The 26,267-nt window shown below is 39.3% G+C and overlaps 1 protein-coding gene and 1 long non-coding RNA gene across 2 annotated transcripts in view; both read right to left on the reverse strand.

The window, feature by feature from the left end:
* Positions 1–26,267, reverse strand: part of AGBL1 (ATP/GTP binding protein like 1) — an 803,745-nt gene that overhangs the window by 522,192 nt on the left and 255,286 nt on the right. The gene's annotated exons all lie outside the window — the stretch shown is intronic.
* On the reverse strand, positions 853–25,229 carry LOC103885994. The gene is made up of 2 exons (XR_002523631.2): positions 20,108–25,229; positions 853–1,049 (listed from the first exon to the last, which is right to left on the reverse strand). It is a non-coding gene; the product is annotated as an uncharacterized LOC103885994 (long non-coding RNA).

Genomic DNA, 26,267 nt, shown 5'->3' on the forward strand with positions numbered 1-26,267 from the left:
AAGGTTGCAGTGAGCCGAGATCATGCCATTACACTCCAGCCTGGACAATAAAAGCGAAACTCCATCTTAAAAAAAAAAAAAAAAAAAAAAAAAAAAAAGGAGGAGCTATGTATGTCTAGTGAAAAGAAAAGAGAGAATTGATTAAAGAAATTATAGGAGCCAAAAATCAGCAAGAAGGCGGCCAAGGAGTAAGGATGGTAAATAACTCTCTCTCTTCAACCTATTAAAATGCCAATGACCCTGATCCAGAGAATCTTCAGGATTTTTCCTAATGCAAGACTTTATGTATTCAAGCATTCACTCATTGAAGATGGATGATCTATCCATCTATTCATTCTGTCATTTAACAAACATTTATTGACCAACCAATTGTCAAGCCCTAAATGGGGAAAAAACTTAACTAGAAAAATGACCCAACATCTTTATCTTTTAGAAAAAGTTAGAGATTTCAGAAGCTGCTCTCCCTCTACCTGCCTTTCCCCTGCAACTCCTGGTCATCCTTCAAGTCTCAGTGTAAATGTCACTTCCAGAGAAAAGCTTCCCTTGACTGCTTCCTCACAGTTAGAGGTGCTTCTTTTGAACATTTACTATTAGTTAAGTAATTACTTTCAAACTTTCTTTAATGTCTATGTTCATAAGAAACTGTAAATTTCTGTTGTGTTCATGACAGTATTCTTTGTGCCTAGCGCAGTGCCTGGAACATAGTAGGTACATAATTAATGTTGCTGGCTGATGGACTATTGGTGCCACAAACTGTGGGAGGTTAAACACTAGAGGGATGGCTTAGCAGCAGCAGAGTCTCCTGAAAAAGAGCACAGAGTCAAGGCCTTTGAATAACAGTTATAGCTTTACTTCCAATTTAAAAAAAAAAAAAAAAAAAAAGTCTTCTCTAAATGTTCTCTCTCTCCTAAATATATGTTCCCTGCAGGTAAAATGAGATGGATAATATAAAGCTCAAGCAGGTCAGTAGAGGCTGTGTAAAGAATTTTGACATGATTTGTTTATTATCTTCTTTGTTCACTGCTGTTCCCCAAAGTCTAAAACAGTGCCTGAAAAAGAAGAGGTGCTCAATTACTATGCTTTAAACAAATGAATAGATTGATTAAATAATTAATTGCAGGAAAATTATGCTCCTCTGTTCACTGATGACATTATATGACTCTGGAAAGGAAAGGAGTCAAGCACAAACAAAGGGCCCTGAACAGGGCATGGCAAATCAAGTTCCCTTCCGTGTTTTTCCATTAATTACTATCATTTCTGACAACACTGGGTTCTGGGGCTCCAGGAAGAGCCTACATTTTAAGTAACAAAACATTAATAGTTAACATTTTGAAATTACTTATCATGCTGAGCAAGGTGCCTTATTTGCATTATCTGATTTTATAATCAAAATCACATATGGAGGTATTATTACCATCATTACTTTTAATGATGGGTACCAGAGAGGCTCAGAAAATTTGAAAGATGTGCTCTACGTCATACAGCTAACAAGCAGAAGACCTGTGATCCAACCCAGGACCATCAACCTCAGAGCCCTCGCTCTTAACCCCTGGACTATGCTGCCTCCTCCTAAAGCTGTGGTGTTATGAACTCAAGGCTATCCTACACGGCTGCACAGCCAGTACACTGCACAACTCTAGGGGTCTCCATTCACATAGATGTTGACGGGAATGGTGTCCTCTGGATCTTGGCAATGCATAGCACTGCTCAGACATGAAGGGATAAGACCTCATGACACCAAGCTATTGGCTTCAACCTTGGCAGAACTTCAATACTCACCTCCCAAAGAAGTTTTGGAAAAGAATGCTGCTGCCATTCATTGTCTCATCACACTATTCCAGTGATTACTCAGTGTGACAATAACAGTGGTTCTAAGGCCCATGGTACAATTCTGCTTTTTTGTCCAAATCACTTTGGCACAAGAGCCATGCCCCTCCAGCCCATGCTATGCCCATCAATACACATTTACAATAGATTTCATTCAACTCAAATGGCCCTCCAGTTAATTTACACAGTGCCAAACTGACCTTTCCAAATGTGTCCCACAGCACAGGGAGAGTGAGGGAAATTTACTGCCAGGAACCAAAAATATGCTACCTTGTGAAATATGGGTTTTTTCATGGCTTGATTTGAACTTCATATCAGAAACTGTGGAGTGGTTCAATGATTATTCACCATTTGAGGAAGGGGAAAGGCAGTTGAGAGGCCTTCAGGAGCCGTATTTCATAGCCCTATCAGACGTTCATACAGGTGATTAAAAGCCCTGCGAGCAGCGGCAACAGCAGGGCCTGCTGGTCACATTCTAGAGAAATAGATGGATTTCTCTAAAAGGGAAGAAACTTAAGAACCCACAGGCACTGGAAAAGTTGGTACGAATTTCCCCAGTGAATTCATTTGAGAAGAAAAATTTCTCAAGCCTTCCCCTCCTCTCCCAATCTTTTGTTCTTCCATGAAAATCTATCACAGTCCCTTTAATCCATGCTTTTCTGAGCACAAACATGATTTCAATGCCATTTGGATTGAATCCACTCTACCATGAGGCATCTTCCCTGTGAGGAGATGCAGGAGCAAGAATAATTTCCAAGCCGACTGGGGCATCATTTCAAGCATTGGCAGGAAACAGCACATGAAACAGGAGAAATCAGCAAGGGATAGTACAGGATCCCGGGGCTAGCTGAAACACCCCTAGCCTCAATGCACAAGGGGAGGGAGCCATTACAGGTACTTAGAAGCGATGACAGGATGAAGGGGACCCCACCAAAAGCTGGAACCTTAAGAGGAGGGATTCATAGCCAAGGAGGAAGCTGGGAGAATAAAAACCATGCTGTCACTCTTCCTCCCTTTATCTAATCTTTTGTATTATCTTCCATTGGCCAAACCCAATCAAAGCCATTCCAGCAAAGATGCAGGTCATAAAGATTAGCCTCCCAATTCATACAGTCACTCTCCAGGACTAGAGAATAGATACGGGATATTGGGGAGGTGGGTAACATGAAAATGTCCAGCACATCTAGAAAAATGTAAAAACCCACCTTTATCCTTGACCCCCAAACCTGTCTCTAAGTTAGTGGAGATCATTCGTCTGTATATGCCAATCTGAATGCTGTGCAGCAACACAATTACATTTAAGTTATATAACCCATTGCCAGTTTGATGTGAACTTTCTCCGTTGAATTTTCAAAATGCTGCTCTCATAGGAAAATCTAAAAATGTTCTAATTACTTTGAACATATTCTTCCTTCTCTACTATACTATAAACTCCTTTAAGGCAGAGAAACATTTTTTTTTTCTTTTTTTTTTTTTTATTATTATACTTCTAGGGTACATGTGTATAACGTGCACGTTTGTTACATATGTATACTTGTGCCATGTTGCTGTGCTGCACCCATCAACTCGTCATTTACATCAGGTATAAATCCTATGCAATCCCTCCCCCCTCTCCCCTCCCCATAATAGGCCCCGGTGTGTGATGTCCCCCTTCCCGAGTCCAAGTGATCTCATTGTTCAGTTCCCACCTATGAGTGAGAACATGTGGTGTTTGGTTTTCTGTTCTTGCGATAGTTTGCTGAGAATGATGGTTTCCAGCTGCATCCATGTCCCTACAAAGGACACAAACTCATCCTTTTTTATGGCTGCATAGTACTCCATGGTGTATATGTGCCACATTTTCTTAATCCAGTCTGTCACTGATGGACATTTGGGTTGATTCCAAGTCTTTGCTATTGTGAATAGTGCCGCAATAAACATACGTGTGCATGTGTCTTTATAGCAGCATGATTTATAATCCTTTGGGTATATCCCCAGTAATGGGATGGCTGGGTCATATGGTACATCTAGGTCTAGATCCTTGAGGAATCGCCATACTGTTTTCCATAATGGTTGAACTAGTTTACAATCCCACCAACAGTGTAAAAGTGTTCCTATTTCTCCACATCCTCTCCAGCACCTGTTGTTTCCTGACCTTTTAATGATTGCCATTCTAACTGGTGTGAGATGTTATCTCATTGTGGTTTTGATTTGCATTTCTCTGATGGCCAGTGATGCTGAACATTTTTTCATGTGTCTGTTGGCTGTATGAATGTCTTCTTTTGAGAAATGTCTGTTCATATCCTTTGCCCACTTTTTGATGGGGTTGTTTGTTTTTTTCTTGTAAATTTGTTTGAGTTCTTTGTAGGTTCTGGATATTAGCCCTTTGTCAGATGAGTAGATTGCAAAAATTTTCTCCCATTCTGTAGGTTGCCTGTTCACTCTGATGGTAGTTTCTTTTGCTGTGCAGAAGCCTTTTAGTTTAATTAGATCCCATTTGTGAATTTTGGCTTTTCTTGCCGTTGCTTTTGGTGTTTTAGACATGAAGTCTTTGCCCATGCCTATGTCCTGAATGCTACTACCTAGGTTTTCCTCTAGGGTTTTTATGGTATTAGGTCTAACATTTAAGTCTCTAATCCATCTTGAATTAATTTTTATATAAGGAGTAAGGAAAGGATCCAGTTTCAGCTTTCTACTTATGGCTAGCCAGTTTTCCCAGCACCATTTATTAAATAGGGAATCCTTGCCCCATTTCTTGTTTCTCTCAGGTTTGTCAAAGATCAGATGGCTGTACATGTGTGGTATTATTTCTGAGGACTCTGTTCTGTTCCATTGGTCTATATCTCTGTTTTGGTACCAGTACCATGCTGTTTTGGTTACTGTAGCCTTGTAGTATAGTTTGAAGTCAGGTAGTGTGATGCCTCCAGCTTTGTTCTTTTGACTTAGGATTGTCTTGGAGATGCGGGCTCTTTTTTGGTTCCATATGAACTTTAAAGCAGTTTTTTCCAATTCTGTGAAGAAACTCATTGGTAGCTTGATGGAGAAACATATTTTGTTAATAGCCAACATAAATCTAGTACCTACTTACATCAGGTATTCTATATGTTTGTTATTTCATTTAATCATCATAACAAACATACAGAGCAGAAAATCAAAGCTCTGAGAAGCTTAGTTTCACAGCAACACAGTTAGTATGGGGCAGATCAGAGATCCAAAGTCAGGTCTTTCTGACCCTGAAGTCCAAGGTATTCAGCATCCTGTCCCTCTGTTTCTTTTCATTTTTGAAATCTGTACAATGCTTAGTAAGGTACCTAATAAACAGCAGGCACCCACATGAGAGTTTGTTGGATGGATGAATGGGTGAATAATATAATTTAATAAAAAAAACACACAATACTCAATCTCTATTACTATCGTCTAAGCCAGATTCTCTTTACCTCCTTCATTAATTCATTTCGCAATCACTTATTAGGCCAGCATTTTTTCATCATCCAAAAACATAGGAAAGAAGTAGGAAATATAGCCTTGGGTCTCACACAGTGTATAATATTTCTGAGAAAAACTAGTCCAACACATACAAGTCAAGGAACATAATCGTGTTCATAATCAAATTATATAGGGAAGACCAGAATTTGGCTATTTCCCAAATGTTCATCCTGTGAAAAGCTTAGACAGTGCTCATGAACACAGTGAGTACTGGGCAGGCAGAGAAGTAGCAGTAAAGAAAGGATGTTAGATAACAAGAGGAGAAACATACAGAACTGAGAACAAAATTGAGAAAGGGTTCATTTTCAGAAAGTAGCCTTGATTAGCACGACAAAAGCCTGAGGGAGGAGAACACTAGCCCACTGCCTTTCACAAACCAGTATTTCAGAAAGTAATTACTTATTTTAACATCTGGATTCACGAAATAGTCATATAACCTGAATAATATCTTATTCACTCTGGAAGGACTAGCCTTTTTTGATAAATTTTAAAGTTAAATTCTAAAATGAAGGCTTTTTGTAAAAAAAAAAAAAAAAAAAAATGTTACTATTAATGTTCCTTCCTCCTTAAAGCAATGACTCAAGTGGCCTACTCACAAGTAATGAGGAAGGACAAAGGACATTTCTGACCAAAATCCCATCAAGGTTCGGGGCCCTCCTGAGTTTGGGGAATTTGATTGGTCTCTAGCTCATAGTTGCATTTCTAATCTAACAGGATCGCCTAGATCTTTGTAGTGCCCGAGAATGATACACATGAGGAAAGGGCATAAAATGGTAAGTTCTACAATCTGGCAAGAATGAAGACATGAAGAATCTTTAAAAGGCACCTGAGGACTGCCATTTCTGGTAATATATAGTAGACGTACCCTTCCTGATTCCTCCCACTAAGTACAGCTAAAATCTCTGGTCATTACATAGAAAACAAATATAAAAAGTATCTGAAAAGTGAAGAGAAGCAGGTTGACCAGCTCAGAAACTCAGGACCCATGAATGACCTCAGGGTAGGTTGGTTGTTGTTCTTGTTTTGCTTCCTACATCCTAAACTTGGAGCTGAACAAGTCAGCAACCCAGAAATGCCAATTGTCACAAACAAAAAGACCCCCATAAAAGCCTGTTCTGTCTAGTCAGGAAAAGGGCAGCCTAGCAAATCAGAAAACTTTTACGAAACATTCCAGTCAAACACTACACAAAAAACCCAGGGAGATTAGACTTCCACTCTGGCCAGGTCCCAGTGAGGCACCCTAAGTGGGCCACTTCCCAGCACAGAGGTGTGTCAGAAAAGGTCAGGTAGGGAACCCACAGTGTCAGCAGGGAGACCTGGACTCTGCACATGAGAAGCCTGGACTCCCAATTCCTACCTCAACAGTTAACGAGGAGCCTAGCCCTGCTCCCCACTGGGGTGGTAACAGAGGAGCCCTAGTGAGCACAGGGACTTTCACCACCATTATTACTTAATGAGGTGTCAGAAGACACCGTGTGAGGAGTAGTGGTCTGCACCTTGCCCTCCCAGCCAGAGTGGTACCAGTGCAGGCCTAGTGTATGGAGCCAGAATCCTCATCCTCAACCAGAAGCAAGGTTGAGGCCACCTCCCTTGGGGATCATCAGAGGGTTAGTGGAAAACCTGGATACACAATTCTGGCAGTAACCGTGGCATCCCCACCCTTCCTCTGCCAGAGAGGTATAGAGGAAGCCACTTTGTTTCCTAGGACTACCATAAGAAATTACCACCAATTAGTTGGCTTACATCAACATTAAGTTATTCGGTCACACTTCTGGAGGCCAGAAATCTGAATCAAGGTTTCTTTCAGGGTCACACTCATTCTGAAATTTGTAGAGGAAATTTTTCCTCACCTCTTCCAGCTTCTGGAGCCTCCAGACGTTCTTTGGCTTGTGACAGTATACCCCTAATCTTGTGCTCTGCATTCACATGTCCTTCCCTGTGTCTCTTTGTATCCTCTCCTCCACGTTCAAGGAAGGATTTAAGGCCCACACTAAACCCAGGATGACTCCATCTCAAGACACTTAATTAATTTCATCTGCAAAGGCCCTATTTTCAAATAAGATCATATTCTGAGGTTCTGAATAGACATGAATGGGGGGCAGTGGAGGCAATATTCAATCCACTACACTAGCTAGAACAGAAGGTTTAAAAAAGATCCAAAGTCTCATAATATCATAGCTCAAAATTTCCAGGTTTCCGTCAAAAAATCACTCATCATACAAAAATAAAAAATAAAAAACAGGAAAATTGTCCTGAAAAAGAGCAAGCAATAGAAGCTAACACTGAGAAGACAGAGATGTCAGAATTAGCTGACAAAGATTTTAAGCAGCTCTCATAAAAATGCTTCAACAGAAATGAAAATCAAAAAGATCCTTAGCAAACAAGTAGAATATACAAGGAAGGATGAAATAAAACTTTAGAACTGAAAAATACAATTACTGTAATAAAAAATAATTAACGAATAGGCTAAACAGCAGAATGGAGGGAAAGAAGAATCTTTTAACTTGATGATAGAGCAATAAAAATTACCTAATCTGAACAACAGAAAAAATTCACTGAAATAAAAGAAGAAATCTCAATGACCTGTGAGACAAAACAGAAGATTGAACATTCATATAATTGGAGTCCCCAAATTCTAGGAGAAAGATGGTGGAGCCAAAAAGGGAACTAAAAGAAATAATGGTTGAAAACTTGCCAAATGTAGCAATAAACAACCTACAGATTCAAGAAGTTGGGCAAACACCAAATAGGATAAGCTCAAAGAAAGCTAGAGCAGGACATATTATAATTAAATTTTGAAAAATGAAGAAAAAAATTCTTGAAGACAACAAGAAATAGGTAACACCTTACCTATCGGGGAAAAAACTGAATGGTAGTGTATCTCTCATCAAAAACTAGAGGCCAAATGAAGTGGCACAATATTCTTCAAGTGCTGAAAGAAAAGGACTTTCAACCCAGAATTCCATATCTAGTGAAAATTTCCTTCAACGATGAAATATCTACCATATTAACAAACTAAAGAAGAAAAACCACACAATCATATTAATGCATAAAAAGCACTGACAAAATTCAACATCCACTTATGATAAACATTCTCAGAAAAATAAGAATACTTATAACCCTCTAGTAGAGGGTTACATCCTCAACTTGATAATAATCATCCACAACAAACCTACAGTTAACATGACAAGACAGGAATGTGCTTGGTGGGTTCTAATCAGGAGGTCAAGTGGCTGACTGGGGAGAACAAGATGGAGAGGCAGAGGTAAGTTCTGAGAGGTGACGAGGGCAGTTTCTGTGGACACTGGTAGCAGTTGTAGGGATGGTGGCTGGTAAAAGACTGAGTGCTGTCCTCCTAGCATTGAGAGCAGAGCAAGGAGATCCACTCTCACTACTCTTTTTCAATGGTCCAGGAAGCTCTAGCTTTACCTGGATGGCTGAGAACAGTCTCTACACCAGTTTTCCTCCCGTTTGGGCAGCCCATTCAAACCATTTAGCCTGGGCGTCATCCTTGATGACTTTCTTTCTTGTACATCCTTCGTCCAATCCAATAGCAAAATCTGTTGTTCTGCCTTCAAAATGTGTCCAAAATACAGCCGTCCTCCTACCTTTGTGGTTCTGTTCAAAGTTACCACTATGCTTTCCTGGATCAGGGCAAAGGATTCTTCTGGGGTCACTTTTATCCCTACACAGTGCCTTCATAACAGCCAGAGTAATTCCTTTAATAAATAAAACATACCATATCACTCTTCTACCTCAAGCCACCAATGGTGCCAAGTCACTCAAAGAAAAAGCCAGCATCCCTACAACTGCTACCAGTGTCCGTAGAAACTGCCCTCGTCACCTCTCAGAACTTACCTCTGCCTCTCCGCCTTGTTCTCCCCAGTCAGCCACCTGACCTCCCTGATTAGAACCCACCAAGCATGTTCCTGTCTTGGGGCTTTAAAACATGTTGTTTTCAAATGCACTTCTGCAATTGCTATTTTCTTTGCCAGGAAGAGTTATCCAAGTCTCTCTCCTCCAACTGTTACCTTTCACAGAGTCTTCTCTGACCTTTTCTCATAATTCAGAGCCCATGTCCCCCTGGCACACCTTATCCTCCATTTTGCTATTCTTTCTTCCATTTCCTTTAGAACCATTTCAATTAATCTGTTTATGTGTCCCTTCACTAGAATGCAAAGTCAAAGGGCAAAACCTTTTCTTTTTTGCTTCCTACTTACAGCTGTCTCTCCTGACTAGAAGTGTCTGGCATATACCAGATACTTGATAAATATTTGGTAAATGAATGAATTAAAATAATACCCTACATGCGTCTTTCTTATTTTTAAAATGCATGTTTTCTTTAGCTTCCAGGGTACATGTGCAGGATGTGCAGGTTTGTTACATAGGTAAACATGTGCCATGGTGGTTTGCTGCACCTATCAACCCATCACCAAGGTATTAAGCCCAGCATGCATCAGCTCTTTTCCTTAATGCTGTCCCCACCTTCCACCCTCCACCCTCCCCCGACAGGCCCCAGTAAGTGTTGTTCCCCTCCCTGTGTCCATGTGTTCTCATTGTTCAGCTCCCACTTATAAGTGAGAACATGTGGTGTTTGATTTTCTGTTCCTGCATTAGTTTGCTGAGGATAATGGCTTCCAGCTTCATCCATGTCCCTGCAAAGGATATGATCTCATTCCTTTTTAATAGCTGCATAGTATTCTATGGTGTATATGTACCACATTTTCTTTATCCAGTCTATCATTGATGGGCATTTGGGTTGATTCCATGTCTTTGCTATTGTGAAGAGTGCTGCAATGAACATATATATTCTACATGCATCTTTCTTCCTCTTTCTTTCCTTCCTTCTTTTCCTCCCCACTTTTTTTTTTTTCTTTTCTAGAGCTAACATAAAAAAGCCTACTGGTAGTACAAGACAGTGCACTGAATTCTTGCAAAACATGAGTGACTAGGTTTGTCTGTTTTCTGCATAAATCTGTGTATGTAAACAAAATACCACATGAGAATCAAATAGCAACTCAGTTTACAAAAAGTGTACTGGTGTAATTCTGTGCAAATCATTAGATGAACATAGGAAAGAAAGAGAGAGGCACTGGGAACACAAATGCTCCCAGGATTTCTAAATTGTTTTCTGTGTTCACCTAATGCTTCACCCTAGAGAGTGATGCTAATTCTTGTCCCCATTCCCTGACAGCCAGAGTCCTTAGGAGTGCTTCCTAACACTCTAGAAATACAGAGTCTGGTGCCCCCTTCACTCACTTAGACAATCTTCCTGTGCTAGAAGACTATCAACACATGAAGAGGTAGATGGCAAGGTAATTTTTACTTAGGTTGGGTATGCAAAGATCATGTGTCAGCATAGGAGCTTGCCTCTAGCACCTTTCATTTATCTCTTTCTTAAGGCAGCAGCCAGTCTGGAACTCACTATCAGAGCTATGAAAAGCCTCCATTAAGTCTCCTCTCTAAGGGATTTAGTGGGATAGGTTTGTGTCCATAAGCAAAAGCCCTGATAATGGGCAGTGTCTTGCTTGCTGTTCCCATCTTGGTATAAATTATGGATCAGCGCTGGAAAGTGTCCAGCCAATCCAGCAACCCTACACAGATGAAACACCCCTCACCCCTCCTCATGCTGAAGTCAGTCCTCTGGATAATAAAAGGCAATCAAATGCCAACTCGCACGCAACAGTTGTTATTCCAGACAAGTGCCTTGTTCCAGTCTGCCCAAGAAGTAGGGAAGATTATTCACTTAGCTCCAAATGCAATTTATTTTCTGAGCTTGTTTCAGTTTGATTCTCTCATGCTTTATGCTTCATAATAAGTTTATATTCTGCTCTACTTGAATCAGCAAAACCTCAGGGGCATCTCTTGCAAGTTACAGAGAGTGATGATTAGCAACTCAAAACTGAAGCATGTTCAAGACTTCCAGAAACAGAACCCAACCCCATGGAGTAAAATGTAAGTCACAGCCCGAAGCAGATGTAGCAAGAATCTGGTTTGAGACATCAAATGGGCACCTCTGCTCTGTGCAAACCACTTCCTTGCTGGCCTCAAAGCTTCAGTTAGTGCTAAATGCCTAGGGCACTCTATCACAGGTAGAGGTTGAGTTTTGGCTGCTTCTTTGAATTCTGGATTTCTCTACCCTTTCTTTCTGCCGGACAGGAAGCTAACTTCATGCTTTCTCTCATCTTTGTGTCTAACACCTTCACAATACAGCACGTTGGGCCTACTTTCAGTGGAAAATAAAAATCACTGTGCAAGAGGGGCTGATTGCTGATGGTTGACGCTTATCGAAACAAAACCAGAGCACATGCATGTTCTTATTCAGAGAAGGTAGGTAACTTAGGCAAATTCTCACAGGTAGTAAGTGACAAACCAGGAGTAGAGTGTCCTGAATCTAAGTGCTGTGATCTCCCCTATTTAACAGTTCTGAAACTGTTTCCTTCTCTCATTTCTTACAGTTTCCTCTCTTTTTTTCAACATTTTCCTCTCATAGTTTTCTCCAACTTTCCTATAACGACACCTTATTTTACTCTTGAGTTTGAGAAAACAATAATCAAGGACTGTCATTTTATGTATTTTCTGTTTGGTTTCTTCCAAGCATTTCCCTCAATATTTGGCATTCTGCAACTTCATTTTGGTGTGTTCAAGTGCAGTTAATCCCATCCTCAACTTCAGGATTCATTTCTTTTGTACTCCTGGAAAATTATTAGCCAATATATTTAAGACAGTGTCCTCTTCTTCTTACTCTCTATTGTCATTCTGAAGCTTCTTCGAACTTCTCAATCTAGGCCAGGCGTAATTGCCTGTAATTGCAGCACTTTGGGAAGCCAAGGTGGGCGAATCATGAGGTCAAGAGATCGAAACCATCCTGGCCAACATGGTGAAACCCCGTCTCTACTAAAAATACAAAAAATTAGCTGGGCATGGTGGTGTGTGCCTGTAGTCCCGCTACTCGGGAGGCTGAGGCAGGAGAATCACTTGAAACTGGAATGAGGAGGTTGCAGTTAGCCAAGATCCCGCCACTGCACTCCAGCCTGGGCAACAAGAGCGAAACTCCATCTCAAAAAAAAAAAAAAAAGCACTTCTCAATCTACCTTCCACATCTCTCAGTCGTTCTTCTGTAGTATCCATTTCTTTCTCTAGGTCATAAATTATAGGTTATGGTCCCAAATATGTCCTTCATTTTCTTAAGTTTTTCAACTGTGTCTAAACTGCTGCTTCTCTACCATGGTTTTGATTTCAATGGATATATCTTTCATTTCTAAAAAATGTCTTTTTCTTAAATACGGCTGTTGATTTTCATAGTTTCTTATTCTGTCTTCGTAATTTTTTCCTTCCTTCATCATCTTGGTCAGTGGTATTATTTCTGGGCTGTTATGTTCCATTGGTCTATGTGTCTATTTGTGTACTGTACCATGTTATTTTGGTTACTGTAGCTTTATAGTATAGTTAGAAGTTGGGTAATGTGATGCCTCCAGCTTTGTTCTTTCTGCTTACGATTGCTTTGGCTATTCAGGCTCTTTTTTGGTTCCATGTGAATTTTAGAATAGTTTTTTTCTAGTTATGTGAAAAGTGACATTAGTAGTTTGATAGGAATAGCATAGAAACTATTAATTGCTTTAGGCAGTATGGCCATTTTGAAATTGATTCTTCCAATCCATGACCATGGAATATTCCTCCATTTGTTTGTGTCATCTATGATTTCTTTTAGCAGTGCTTTGCATTTCTCTTATAGGGATCTTTCACCTCGTTGGTTAGATGTATTCCTAGGTAGTTTTTAGTGGCTAATGTAAATGGGATTGTGTTCTTGCTTGGGTTCTCAGTTTGAATGTTATTGATGTATAGAAATGCTACTGATTTTCTGTACATTGATTTTGTATCATGAAACTTTACTAAAGTCCTTTATCAGTTCTAGGAGCCCTGTAGTGGAGTCTTTAGGGTTCTCTAGGTATAAAATCAAAAGTGAAGAGAGATAGTTTGACTTCTTTTTTTTCGTATTTAGATGTCTTCTATTTCTATTTCTTTTTCTTGCCTGAATGCTCTGGCTGGGATTTCCAGTAGTATGTTGAATAGGAGTGGTGAGAGAGGGCATCCTGATCTTGTTCCAGTTCTCAAAAAGAATGCTTTAAGTTTTTGCTCATTTATTATGATGTTGGTTGTGAGTTTGTCATAGATGGCTCTTACTATTTTGAGATATGTTCCTTCAATGACTAATTTCTTTAGGGTTTTTATTATGAAAGGACGTTAGATTTTACTGAAAGCTTTTTCTGCATCTATTGAGATGATCATATGCTTTTTGTTTTAAATTCTGTTTATGCAGTGAATCACATTTATTGATTTGCATATTTTGAACCAACCTTGCCTCTCAGGAATGAAGACTACTTGATCATGGAGAATTAACTTTTGGATGTGCTTTTGGATTCAGTTTGCTAGCATTTTGTTGAGAATTTTTGTGTCTACGTTTATCAGAGGTATTGACCTGTAGTTTCCTTTTTTCATTGTGTCTTTGCCAGGTTTTGGTATCAAGGTGATGCTGGTTTCATAGAACAAGTTAGGAAGGAGTCCCTCTTCTTTGATTTTTTGAAATAGTTTCAATAGAATTGAGACCAGCTCTTCTTTGTATGTCTAGCAGAATTCTGCTGTGAATCCATCTGATTCAGGGATATTTTTGGTTGATAAGTTTTTCATTACTGATTAATTTTTGGAACTTATTAGTCTTTTCAGGGTTTCAATTTCTTCCTTATACAATCTTGGGAGATAGTGTGTTTCCAGGAATTCAACCATTTTTTTCCAGATTTTCTATTTTGTGTGCACAAAGATGTTTATAATCATCTCAGGATCTTTTGTATTTCTGAGGGATTACTTGTGATGTCACCTTTGTTAGTTCTGAGTGTGCTTATTTGGGTCTTACCTCATTTTCTTTCTTAACCTAGCTAGCAGTCTATCAATCTTGTTTATCCTTTCAAAAGACCAACTTTTGGTTTCATCAATTCTTTGTATGGATTTTTGGGTCTCAATTTTGTTCAGTTCTTTTCTGATTTTAGTTATTTATTTTCTTCAGCTAGCTTTGAGATTAGATAGTTCTTGTTTTTCTAGTTCCTCTAGGTGTGATATTAGACCATAAATAGGGGATATTTCTAACTTTTTGAGGTAGGTATTTGTCTCTATAAACTTTCTTCTTAATCCTGCTTTTGCTGTATGTCAAAGATTTTGGTATGTGGTATCTCTGTTCATTTATTTCAAAGAACATCTTGATTTCTGCCTTAATGTTATTGTTTACTCAAAACTTATTCAGGAGCAAGTTGTTCAATTTCCATGTAATTGCATGATTTTTGAGAGATCAGATGATTTTTATTCCACTGTGGTCTGAGAGTATGATTGGTATAATTTCTACTGTTTTTAATTTATTGAGACTTGCTTTATGGCAGAGCATGTGGTCAATCTTGGAGTATACTCTGTGTGCAGATGACAATAATGTATATTCTGCAGTTGATGGGTGGAGCATTCTGTAGACATCCGTGAGGTCCAGTTGGTAATGTGTCCAATTTAAGTCCAGAATTTCTCTGTTAGTTTTCTGCATCGATGATCTAACACTGTCAGTGGGGTGTCAAAGTTCCCCCACCATTATTGTGTAGACGTCTAAGTCTCTTCTTAGGTTCAGAAGTATTTATTTTATAAATCTGGATGTTCCAATGTTGAGTATTTAAGATAAGTCTTCTTGCTGAATTGAACCCTTTATCATCACATAATGTTCTTTTTTGTCCTTCTTTACTGTTGTTAAAGTGTTTTTATTTAATACAAGAATAGCAATCCCTGCTCTTTTTTCCCCATTTGCATGACAGATTTTTCTCCAGTCCTTTACTTTGAGGCTATGGATGTCATTATGCATGAGATGAGTCTTTTGAAAACAGCAGATGGATGGGTCTTGTTTTTTTATCCAACTTGCCACACTATGCCTTTTAAGTGGGGCACTTAGACCATTAATGGTTACTATTGATATGTGAGGCTTTCATCCTATTGTGACGTTGTTAGCCTGTTGCTTTGTAGTTTCTATTGTGTGATTGTTATTGTGTGATTGTTTTATAGGGTCTTTGGGCTACGTACTTAAGTGTGTTTCTGTATAGTAGGTATAGTTATGTTGTTCATGTTTAGAACTCACTTAAGGAGCTCTTGTAAGTCTGGTCTGGTGATAACAAATTCCCATAGCACTTGCTATTCTGAAAAATAGTTTATTTTTCCTTTGCTTATGAAGCTTAGTTTGGCCAGATTTAAAATTCTGGGTTGGCATTTCTTGAACAATGTTGTAAATAGGCCCCCAATTACTGCTGGCTTGAAAAGTTTCTGCTGAGAAGTCTACTGTTAGCTTGATAGGGTACCCTATGTATGCAATCTGACCTTTTTCCCTAGCTGCCTTTAAGGTTTTTTCTTTAGTGTTGACCTTGGACAGTCTGGTGACTATACACCTTGGTGATTTTCATCAGTGTAGCATCTTGCAGGTCCTCTCTGGATTTCTTGTATCTGGATGCTTACCTCTCTAGCAAGATTAGGGACATTTTCTTGAATTATTCCCTCAAGTATGTTTTCCAGGTTGTTGCTTTTTTCTTCTCTCTCAGGAATGCCAATAATTCATAGATTTGGTCACTTTACGTAATTCCATATTTCTCAGACTTTGTTTTTTTTGTTTTGTTTTTGTTTTTGTTTTTTTTGTGAGATGGAGTCTCACTCTGTCACTCAGGCTGTAGTGCAATGGCACGACCTTGACTCACTGCAACCTCTGCCTCCTGGGTTCAAGTGATTCTCCTGCTTCAGCTTCCTGAGTAGCTGGGATTACAGGTGCACACCACCATGCCTGGCTAATTTTTGTATTTTTAGTAGAGATGCAGTTTCACCATGTTGGTCAGCCTGGTCTCAAACTCCTGACATCGTGATCCACCTTCCTTGGCCTCCCAAAGTGTCGGGATTACAGGCGTGAGCTACTGCACCTTGCCTGTTCATTTTTTAAAATTCTTTTTTCTTTATTTTTGTTTGACTGGGTTAGTTTGAAAGACTGATCTTCAAGCTCTGAAATTCTTCTGATTGGTCCAGTTATTATAAAGTTTTCATTTGTATTTTGAAATATTTCAAGTTTTTTTTTCTAATTCCAGAAACTCTGATTGATTTCTTTTAAAGATATTTATCTCTTCCTTCATTTCCTGGATTGCTTTAGAAGTTTCTTTGTTTTTATTTTCATCTTTGTCTTGGATCTCATTGAGCTTCTTTGCAATCCACATTTTGAATTCTTTAATCTATCATTCCTGAGTTTCCATGTTGGTTAGAGACCACTGCTGGAAAGTTAGTGAGATCCTTTGGTGGTGTCACTACATTCAGATTTTTCATGGTGTCAGAATTATTGCACTGGTTCCTTCTCATCTGGGGATGCTGGCACTTCTAATTTGTGTAATTATTTTCATATAAGTAGAATTTTTTCTTTATCTTTCCGTATAATTTTTTTCTTTCCCTTTCCCCTCTTCTCTATGGAATGTGACTGTAGAAAATGCTAGGCAGAGTCTTTTGGGTTTGCCAAAAATAGCCCTATTTATTTGTCAAAAATAGCCCTATTATGCACGTCTGTCGGCAGGTTTATTGGGCCATGCAGTTTCACCTAGAAGCCAGTAGATGTCACTTATGGGTTAGAGTCGGCTGTGGCCAATGCAGCTGGGTATATACTTGATCCTTGTTTACTGGCAAAATTCTCTGTTGCCTCAGGAAATGGGCTGACTTATGGAGTACACAGTGGTCTGAACTCCCTGCTCAGCTACCAGGGAGGCAGCAACCGCAGTGGGTGAGGCCAGGCTGAGCCAGCTCACCTACAGGTCTCTTGATTGTAGGCACAAGCATCAGTGCCAAGGGAAAACCCCATGAGCAGCCACCAAGCACCCAGACGTGTGCCTAAGTAGGAAACTGGAAAACCTCCTAGGCTCCAAGTCCTCTGCACAGTGATGTAGGGGGAAGCCTAAATTCCTAATTCAGGAGAGTGGCTGCTCTGGATGCCTGGAGATCTGCCTGAGCATGGAGCAGAGAAGGTTCCTCTCCACTTGGATCTCTGTACAGGAAAAGTGGGGCAGCTCAGGCTGCTAAACCAGGCAAACAGGTGCTGTGAATGCCTAGAGATCTGCCTGGGCATGAAACATAGAAGGCCCACATTTACCCAAATCTCTTCACAGAAAGGGTGTGGCAGCTCAGGCTGCCAATCTGTGTAATAAGGTGCTTTGAGTGCCTGCAGATCTGTCTTGGCTTGGAATGTAGAGGACTCCACTGCACCATGATCTATGTCCAGGAATAGTGAGGCAGCTCAGGCTGCTCGACCAGGGAGCAGGCACTCCAAATACCTGGAGATCTGCCTGGGCATGAAGTGGAGAGGGCCTTGCTACACTAGGATCTCTGCACAGGAGAAGGGTGAGGTGACTTAAGAGAGTAGGTGCTCCAAATACCTGGAGATTTCTCTACATGTGGCATGGAGAGGGCCCCGCTGCACCACAGTCTATGCACAGGAAGGGTGAGAAAGTGCTCCAAACACTTGGAGATCTACCTGGACATGGGGCAGAGAGGGCCCCACTGCACTATGATCTATGTCCATGAGGGTGGGGTGCCTCAGGTTGCTGGTCCAGGCAAGTGGGTGCTCTGAATGCCTGGATTTCTGCCTGGGAGTGAAGTGGAGAGGGCTCTGCTGGACCATGAACTCAGGGGAGCAGGCTGGGTTAGGCACCCAGCAATTACACATGCAGACTGATTCCAGTCTGCCAAGATGGCCCTGGCTGCAAGTCCCATCACCTAGGAGAAATCACAGCTGTAGCAGCTCTCCTTCCACCCCAGGCCTGCAATGAGGAAGACCACAATTCTAACACCTACTGCTGAAGCACTTTCTACAGTTCTGGCTGTTGATGTCCCTAACCCCTCCAGAGCAGGTGCTCTAGTCTCTGGCCCAAGACTAAAATGCTTGCACAGCTATGCAAGTTGCCAAAGTATGACTGACTTTGTACGAGCCCAAATTAGAAACAGTGTCCTGTTCTTGGTCCTGAATCTGGGAAAATGCCTGCAGCTTTTCCCAGTGTCTTTCCCTCACAGTGTCTTCAAGCCTCATTCCAAGTTAGCTCTAGAGTTTGGGAGAAACAAAATGCTCTCTCTCGGCCTCAGTTGCTAGGATCCTTAGTGGAAACATGAGTCACAGAGGGTGACTCTCTGCCTCTCTCAGGTACTGGGACTTCACTCAAATTTTACAAGACAGACACTGTCACAGGGGCTGTTTGCCCACATTGTCGTCCTCGGGATCTGGGGTGTCCTTCATGATTCTGGTGGATTCCTGTTTTTCTTCTTGAATTAAGGCACACAGAGTTTAACTTTGTGCACTATCATGCTATTTCCAAGTGGCTGAGGCATGCTATAAGCCTCTAATCTGCCATTTCAGGAAAAAAAAATTAAAAACCGTTTTGTTTATAAATTGTAATTTTTTAAAGTTTTACTTTGAAATAAAAAGTTGCAAAAATAGTTCAAGAGATGTCCTTGTACTTTTCATCTAAAATTTTTCAAATACTTTCCACCACACTTTCCATATCATTCTCTCTCCATTTCTCTCTCTTGTTCGTTTTCTCTCAATTTATTTATAATTGTTAAGTTGGGTTATTTTGATCCTGTAGTTTTTGCTCTTGATGTGGGAGAAGAATCACAATCAGCATTAACTCGATCTCCTACGTTTAGGAACTGGAAGTTTCGTAGTTGGGAGAAGCAGGTAGGAAATGAGAAAAACAAATATCCATAGGACCAGGAGCTAAGCTCTCTGCTTTAAATATTTGTTAACTCATCTTGTCTTCAGAATAAAAGAAAATTATGTATTATGAGCTCCATTTTTAAGAAAGAGAAAAACAGAGGCTTAATAACAAAACTTGCTCATATAGGCATGGGGTCCACATAACTATGAAGCCAGGATCCTAAACCATATTCTTTTCTTTCCTCTACAACACACTGCCTGGAGCATCTCAGGACATACCCCAACACACCCCATCTGGCAGTTGCTGAGCCTCTTCATATCATTAGAGTGGGATGTAAATAAATTAGAATAGCTGTGTTTTTTCCATCAGCAATTAATTAGGCAAGTCACACCTGCCTAAGGTTCATTTGTAAATACATTCTGATTCCTTTCTGAGTTTTATACCTGTCTCTTTGGGCAATTAACAAACTCAGTTGAATTTCTTATGACTCACCTCAAAATGCCATATGCTCACAATGGTTCGTGTATAGAAAAACCAGCTGAGACCTCAAGGAAAACATAAGCAAACATTACATATACAAACACTTCTGCTGGGCACATATGCCTAGGATTTATTGTCTCTTAGGTGGCTTTCATTACTTCTTAAAAGAAATAAGCTAAACTAAACTAATTTCTGGAGACATTTACATTCGGACCAAAATTTCTACATCCAAAGAACACATTTTATTATCAGAGAATGAATGAGTCAGAGATGTTGTAACTTTCAGCATCCTAAGTAAAGGACAACATATCTAGCTAATGTGTCAAGAATGAAATCATTACCTAGTGTTTGGAATGCCACCAGTTTATCAGATAAGAACTTAACTGGGGCTCTAACTCCACAAAACAAAGAGTTTATGACCCTAAGCCTCCTTTATTCCCCAATTTTCCATCTCCCTTTTCATACACACCCTCCACATTGGGTCAGTTTGCACACTGACTGTCTCAGCTCCATCAGACCTGTTGATCACTGCTGGGGAAAAGTAACCATCCACATAGGTTGAAACCACAGAAATCCATAGTCTTCCTTACCACTGATCCTTTAACCTCTCTCTGTCACTCTTTGCTCTATCACTGGTCAGTTTTTTCTTCCATTCCCTTTAATGACTGTTCCTCCTTTATTATTTCCCTCAAATCCTTCTCCTACTCTATTTCCCATCAGCAGATGACCTCATAATGCTCTGTGCAAAAATACATAAATAAATAAATAATCAAGGATATGGGGGATAACATCATTCTACCTCCTGCTCATGGATAGAATCATGATTAATCTATTCGGACCCCCTTCTAGCTTCTTTCAGATACTTCATCAGTTGTTACCGGTGTTGGCTGCACTTCCGATCTCTTTTATCTCAAGACTGGCTTCTGCTCCAGACAGACATTTAAGGAGCTTGCTCAAATGCTGCTGTCTGTAAACACAAGTGAAATATCAACAACAAGCAGCATATACATCCCTCAATCCTGAATACTCTAATTATTGCCCAAATGGTTTATTTCCCTTAACAATCAGGTTTCTTTAAAAAAAAAAAAAAAGCTATAGACATTGTCTTGTTTCCCACCAGCCAAACTCCTCTAGCCAAAGGAATGAATCACTATTTCTTCTGCATCCTCACCTTGGTTGGCTTTGTTATAATATTTGATAATTTTATTTACATTGTAGAATAAACTGAAAATCATTCTCTATACTCTTCTCCTACGTATACTTATATTTAGAAGTAAATACATAAGTAAAAAAGAATTTAATGAAACTGTTTTTCACCCACTCCAGATGTCTAAGAGAGATACACTCATGGCTAGTGTAGACTGATAATTCTGCATTTCTTGTTTCACAAGGAGGGAGAAAAATATCTTCTAGACTGAAAGGGTATACATTATGTCTATGAGACTGAACTGTGCTGTCCTGAACAAAATGAAAAAACAAAGTTCGCCTTAATAAAGTGTGCTGGCTTCCTAGTAGTGAAAAAAAATCAACTACTTGTTGATGGAGAGAATGAGTGAGTACTGGAGCATCGATCTGCCTTCACATATGGGACCAGAGCTGCACTCTTCTCAACTGAACCTTTAGAAAAGTTATTTCGCATCTATTAAAGACTTACATGATCATATTTGGAAGATACAGGAGGGGGTAAGGGAATAGAAGTTCCTGCTCATGGATATGAGGGCTTGAGTGTAGGAGGTCTGAGAGAAAATTGAAAAACTTAAGAAGTGGGAAGCCCCATTCCCACCAGCCCCCACGTGCACAGACTGCACCACTCTGAGACCTATATGACCCGTTGTAAAAATAGCAACCTATATTTCCAGCATAGTCCAATGCTTTGTCTGGTGAAAACAAACCAGGAGTTACTAAGAATCGGAAAAAGGGAGATTAACTGTTGTATGCTCACCTTGCCAAGGGGTTGGAAGATGGCCGTGCTGGCAGATACTGATCGGTCTCTGGAGCTGGCCCACTCAGTGGTACAACAATGCCAGGCTGGCAGCAGAGGTGAAGACTCCCCGTGTGTGAAACCTGACTCCCTATTGTGTAGGTTAGCAAGTTACAGAAAAGGAAAGGCCCTGCCAAACCTGCATTTATCTCTAATTCAAGTCCCGATTGCTCCATAAGTTCCAAATAGAACTGCATTCCCCAACTTCAGGCTGTTCTCTTATCTCACGCTCTTAAAACCTCAAAAGTTACCCATTTAAGAAACTTGCCTTCCCACTGCAACATAGTTCCTCCTGCTAAATTTAGAGATTTGAAAAATGACACCATCATCTACTGATTACCCATGGATGTTATCTGCCATTCTTCCTCTTTTCTTGCCCAAATATTTTTCATATATTTATTCCTAGAATTCCCCATTATACTCACTATTTTCTGTCCATACTATTACAAAAATCACTTCGTGTTTTCCTTGCCTCTTTCTCTAGTCTTCTAGGCCTCCATCCTATCCTGCCTACTGATGGAAGAGTCACATTTCTAAAACCCAAAACCCTTTAAAGATTCACCACTGACTATAGAATGAAACAAAACTCCTACTTAGCCTGGTCTATAATGCCCTCCAAGATCCGTCCCCTGTCTATCTCTCCAATGTCACTTACTTCAACTCTCTTCCTTGCCCACTTTACTCCAGTCACCCTCGCTTCTTTTCCAATTCTGAAACACACCAAACTCATTCCTGCTACATGGCCTCCTCACATGCTAGTGAGCTAGGGAGATGTTGGCTCACTTCCTCTAACCCTCTTCCTCGAACTCCATCCCACTTCACCCACCTTCTCAAATGGCAAATTCTTGTGGTTGGGGTATTGGCTTAAATGTCTTTTCAAAGAGGTCATCCTGTTCTAAATGATTTTCCACTACACTCTACCATATTCTTTATTACTACAACCCACTTTTTTTCTTATGGCTACTATCACATTATGTGAATATTTACTTAATTGTTAACTGGACAGTTTATCGTCTGTCTTCCATTAGCTCCACAAAGTCAAAAAATCAGAAATTTTCTATAAATATTTTAGTCCCTGGTACCTAGTAGATTCCAGTACAAATTGGTTGAATGAATGCCATATAAACTAATGAGTGAATGCAGGCTATGAGATGTTCACAGCTGCCTTACATCAGTGGACCTTTACTCACTATGACTCCTCAGCCTAGAGAAGGCCCTTTGTCTACTCCACCATACTGGGAAACACCTACCCATACAGCTTCCATCCCTTAGTGCTGTCATCATTTGCTCTTTTAAGTCTTATCTGACTTCCTCCCTTCACCCCTAGGTATAGTTTTAACCTCCCTTCTTTATACTTCATCTCTAATTTGCTTCTATCATAGTGCTTACAACACTTACACATTCTATTTGTTTGTATATTTCCTCCTAAGAAAATCATTAATTCTTTAAGGATGAGGACTATCTTAGTCATCACTGTACCCCTAGTATCTAGCCCAGTGCCTGATACTAAAGTTATTTTTAAATTAGCAAATAAATGGCTGAATGAGACATGCTTATGACTCTATTTTTTCTTGTAGCACATGAAACATTTCACTGTAGAAATTATTGACAATCTTATCTGTGCATATCACCATCCATTAACTGGGGTTCTGGGATATACAGCAGTGCAACATACAGGTTAATACTTAGTAAATTACATCCCTTCCAAAAGGCAAGACATGCCAGACTGCACAGAGAAAAGGAAAGACACCATGAAGAGAGGTCAGTAGTAGTAGGTCCATTAAGTTTGCAAAATACTGTGCAAAACTGAGCACCAATGGTCCACGACCTTAGTAGGGTAAAATGATAGTTTAAGAAGTCACACTGACAAGCAAGGTGGAGTCAGAGGAATTATTCCTTTTAGATTGTCTATACCTGAATATGAGGAGCATCACATTTAAACCCTAAGACCATTTAAACCACATTAAGCACTAAAGGGCAAGCAGGATTTTGCACTGGCAGTTATTTAACTTTCAATGCCCTTGCCTCTAGTCAAATTGCCCTTAAAATAATCTGTCAATGAAATGATTATCTCTCATGATAGTGGACAGACCATTTATATTTAGTTATTAACATGACAATGCATAATATTGAGGCTTACACAGCCACCTTAGAATGAAGTTAGTTCGTTTTTTTCTTCAAAGTATGACTCTCCCTGACATGTTTTGCCTCAATTGATAGTGTTATTTGGGTATTTGCATAATTATGGAAAAGCCAAGTACTTTGTCATATATAATTTTCCTGATCCCCACAGCCACCCTAAGAATAAGACATGAAAAATAGTCATTAAATAGACTCTTCCACTTCTAGCAACATGGTAAATGAGATGCCCTCATTCAACCTTCCCACAGAACCAACTGAAATGCTCGATAAAATTTAAAAAAAAAAAAAAAAAAAAATCACTATGCTGGCCTAAGAAGGAAAATGTGCTATACTCCAAAGTAAAGTAAAGCCAAAAATGTGGGGAATAAGTGACTATTGAAGTCATCTTTGAACCTGAGAGTTTCCTGCCAACCCCTAGAGAATTTGAGTTTTGGTTTGACAACTCCACAGGTCACAGGAAATAGAAGAAACAGCCCAAAGCTTGTCCACAGTGGGAAATTTAATAGACCACTACAAAAGGCTGGTACTCAAAAAAGCCTCACACATAATACAAAAGTAAACCAGAAACAAAACACTTTTGCAAAGGGAATGGCAAGAAAAATTACTGGACTTGACTCTAGTGCTACTCTGGGAAAGTATCCATGTATATCCCCAAGCTGGTGTTCAGTACAAATGCACACTACTAATGTGGTTTGATAGCCATGAAGTAAATAATTTAACTTCAACTGGACTTGTGTTGAGCATGCTGCTGGATGACTAGCAGAAGAAATTCTCTCAGAAATATAACTTAACCCATTATAAAGTGTTCCCCCAGATGCAGTTCCAAATAGTCACCTTACAATCAATATTCATAAAGCATACTAGTAATGCAGTATTACAAATAAAAACTAGCCGAAACAACTGACATTAAAAACAGACCTCCAAAGACATACTCTAATTGGAAATAGATTTACCAGGCATGTACTGGTCCCCTCAAAATTTAAAGCATAAATATTAATATCAAATTGCCCTTTAAGGTGTTTAAGGTAAAGAAAATCACTACATAATGATCAATGTTTCAATTCATTAGAAAAATATAATATAATAATTCTAAATTTATATGTACCTAACATCATAGTCTCAAAATAGGTAAAGAAAAACTGTTAACTAAACAAGAAAAAATTATCAAATCTATTGTTGTGTGGAAGATTTAACACAATTCTCTCAAACTGACAGATTAAGCAGTCAGAAAAAGAAGTCAATAAAGATATAGGAGATTCAAACAGCACAGATTCACCTAAATCAGCTATATGGAACAATGCACCCAATAGTTGGAATTACACATTCCTTTCACGCACACGAGATATTTACAAAAATTAGCCGTGCACTAAGCCATAAAGATAGCCTTAACAATTATCAAAGGATGGGTAACAGGGAGATGACATTCTCTGTTTACAATAAAATTAATTTACAGTCAACATGAAACAGATAACCTGAAAAATTTCACATACTTGAAAATTTTAAATAAAATATTGAACAATTCATGGGTTAAAAAATGAACAATAATATATATTAGAAAAAAAAAAGTACTGACAGAAAATGAAAATATCACATAGAAAAGCCAGTGGTATAGAGGTAAAGTGTCATTTAAAAGGAAATAACTTCTCTGAATTTTTTTTTTTTTTTTTTGAGACAGAGTCTCGCTTCGTCACCCAGACGGGAGTGTAGTGGTGCACTTTCAGCTCAGTGCAGCCTTCACCTCCTAAGTTGAAGCAATTCTCCTGACTCAGCCTCTCAAGTATCTGGGATTACAGGCACCCGCCACCATGCTCAACTAATTTTTTTTTTTTTTTTTGTATTTTTAATATAGACGGGGTTTCACCATTTTGGTCAGCCTCGTCTCGAACCCCTGACGTGTGTTGATCCACCCGCCTCAGCCTCCCAAAGTGCTGGGATTATAGTAATGAGCCACTGCACCCAGCCTCTCTGAAACTTTTATATCAGAAAAGAATAAGGTATGAATAAACAACATTAAGAATGAAAATAAAGACATAATTACACAAGCTGAAGAACTTGAACAGCATACAGTCAAGGTTAAAACTTAGATTAAATAGAAACATTACAGAAAAAATAAGGACAACTTGTCAAACTTGTTTCAAAAATAAATAAGAGAACCAGAAAGCATTATTTAATCAATAATGAATCTGAATTAACAGGTTAAATAGTTTCTCACAAGAAAACACCAGAACTATAGAGGCAAATTCTCCCAAACATACAAGGAAGAGCTCATTCTAATGTTACTAATGTTACACAAACTCTTCAGAGAATTTAAAAATAAAAGAATATTATATCACTTCATTTTAAGGGAAAAGCAAAACCTTGATACCAAAAGCAGACAAAGACAGCAAAAGAAAGAAAATTACAAGCTTCTCACAACCGTGAATATATATGCAAATCCTAAACAAAGTAAAAGCAAATTTAATCAAGCAATGTATAAAACAGATAATATATGATGATAAATGGATTTATTCCAGAACTGCATGCACAGTTTAATATTATAAAATCAATTAATGTGATTATCTCAATAGCAGATTAAAGGAGAAAAACTATCTGATAATTACAATAGATGTGGGAAGAAGCATCTAATA

Source organism: Papio anubis, chromosome 7, assembly GCF_008728515.1.
Source record: "Papio anubis isolate 15944 chromosome 7, Panubis1.0, whole genome shotgun sequence".
NCBI classification, from domain to species: Eukaryota; Metazoa; Chordata; class Mammalia; order Primates; family Cercopithecidae; genus Papio; species Papio anubis.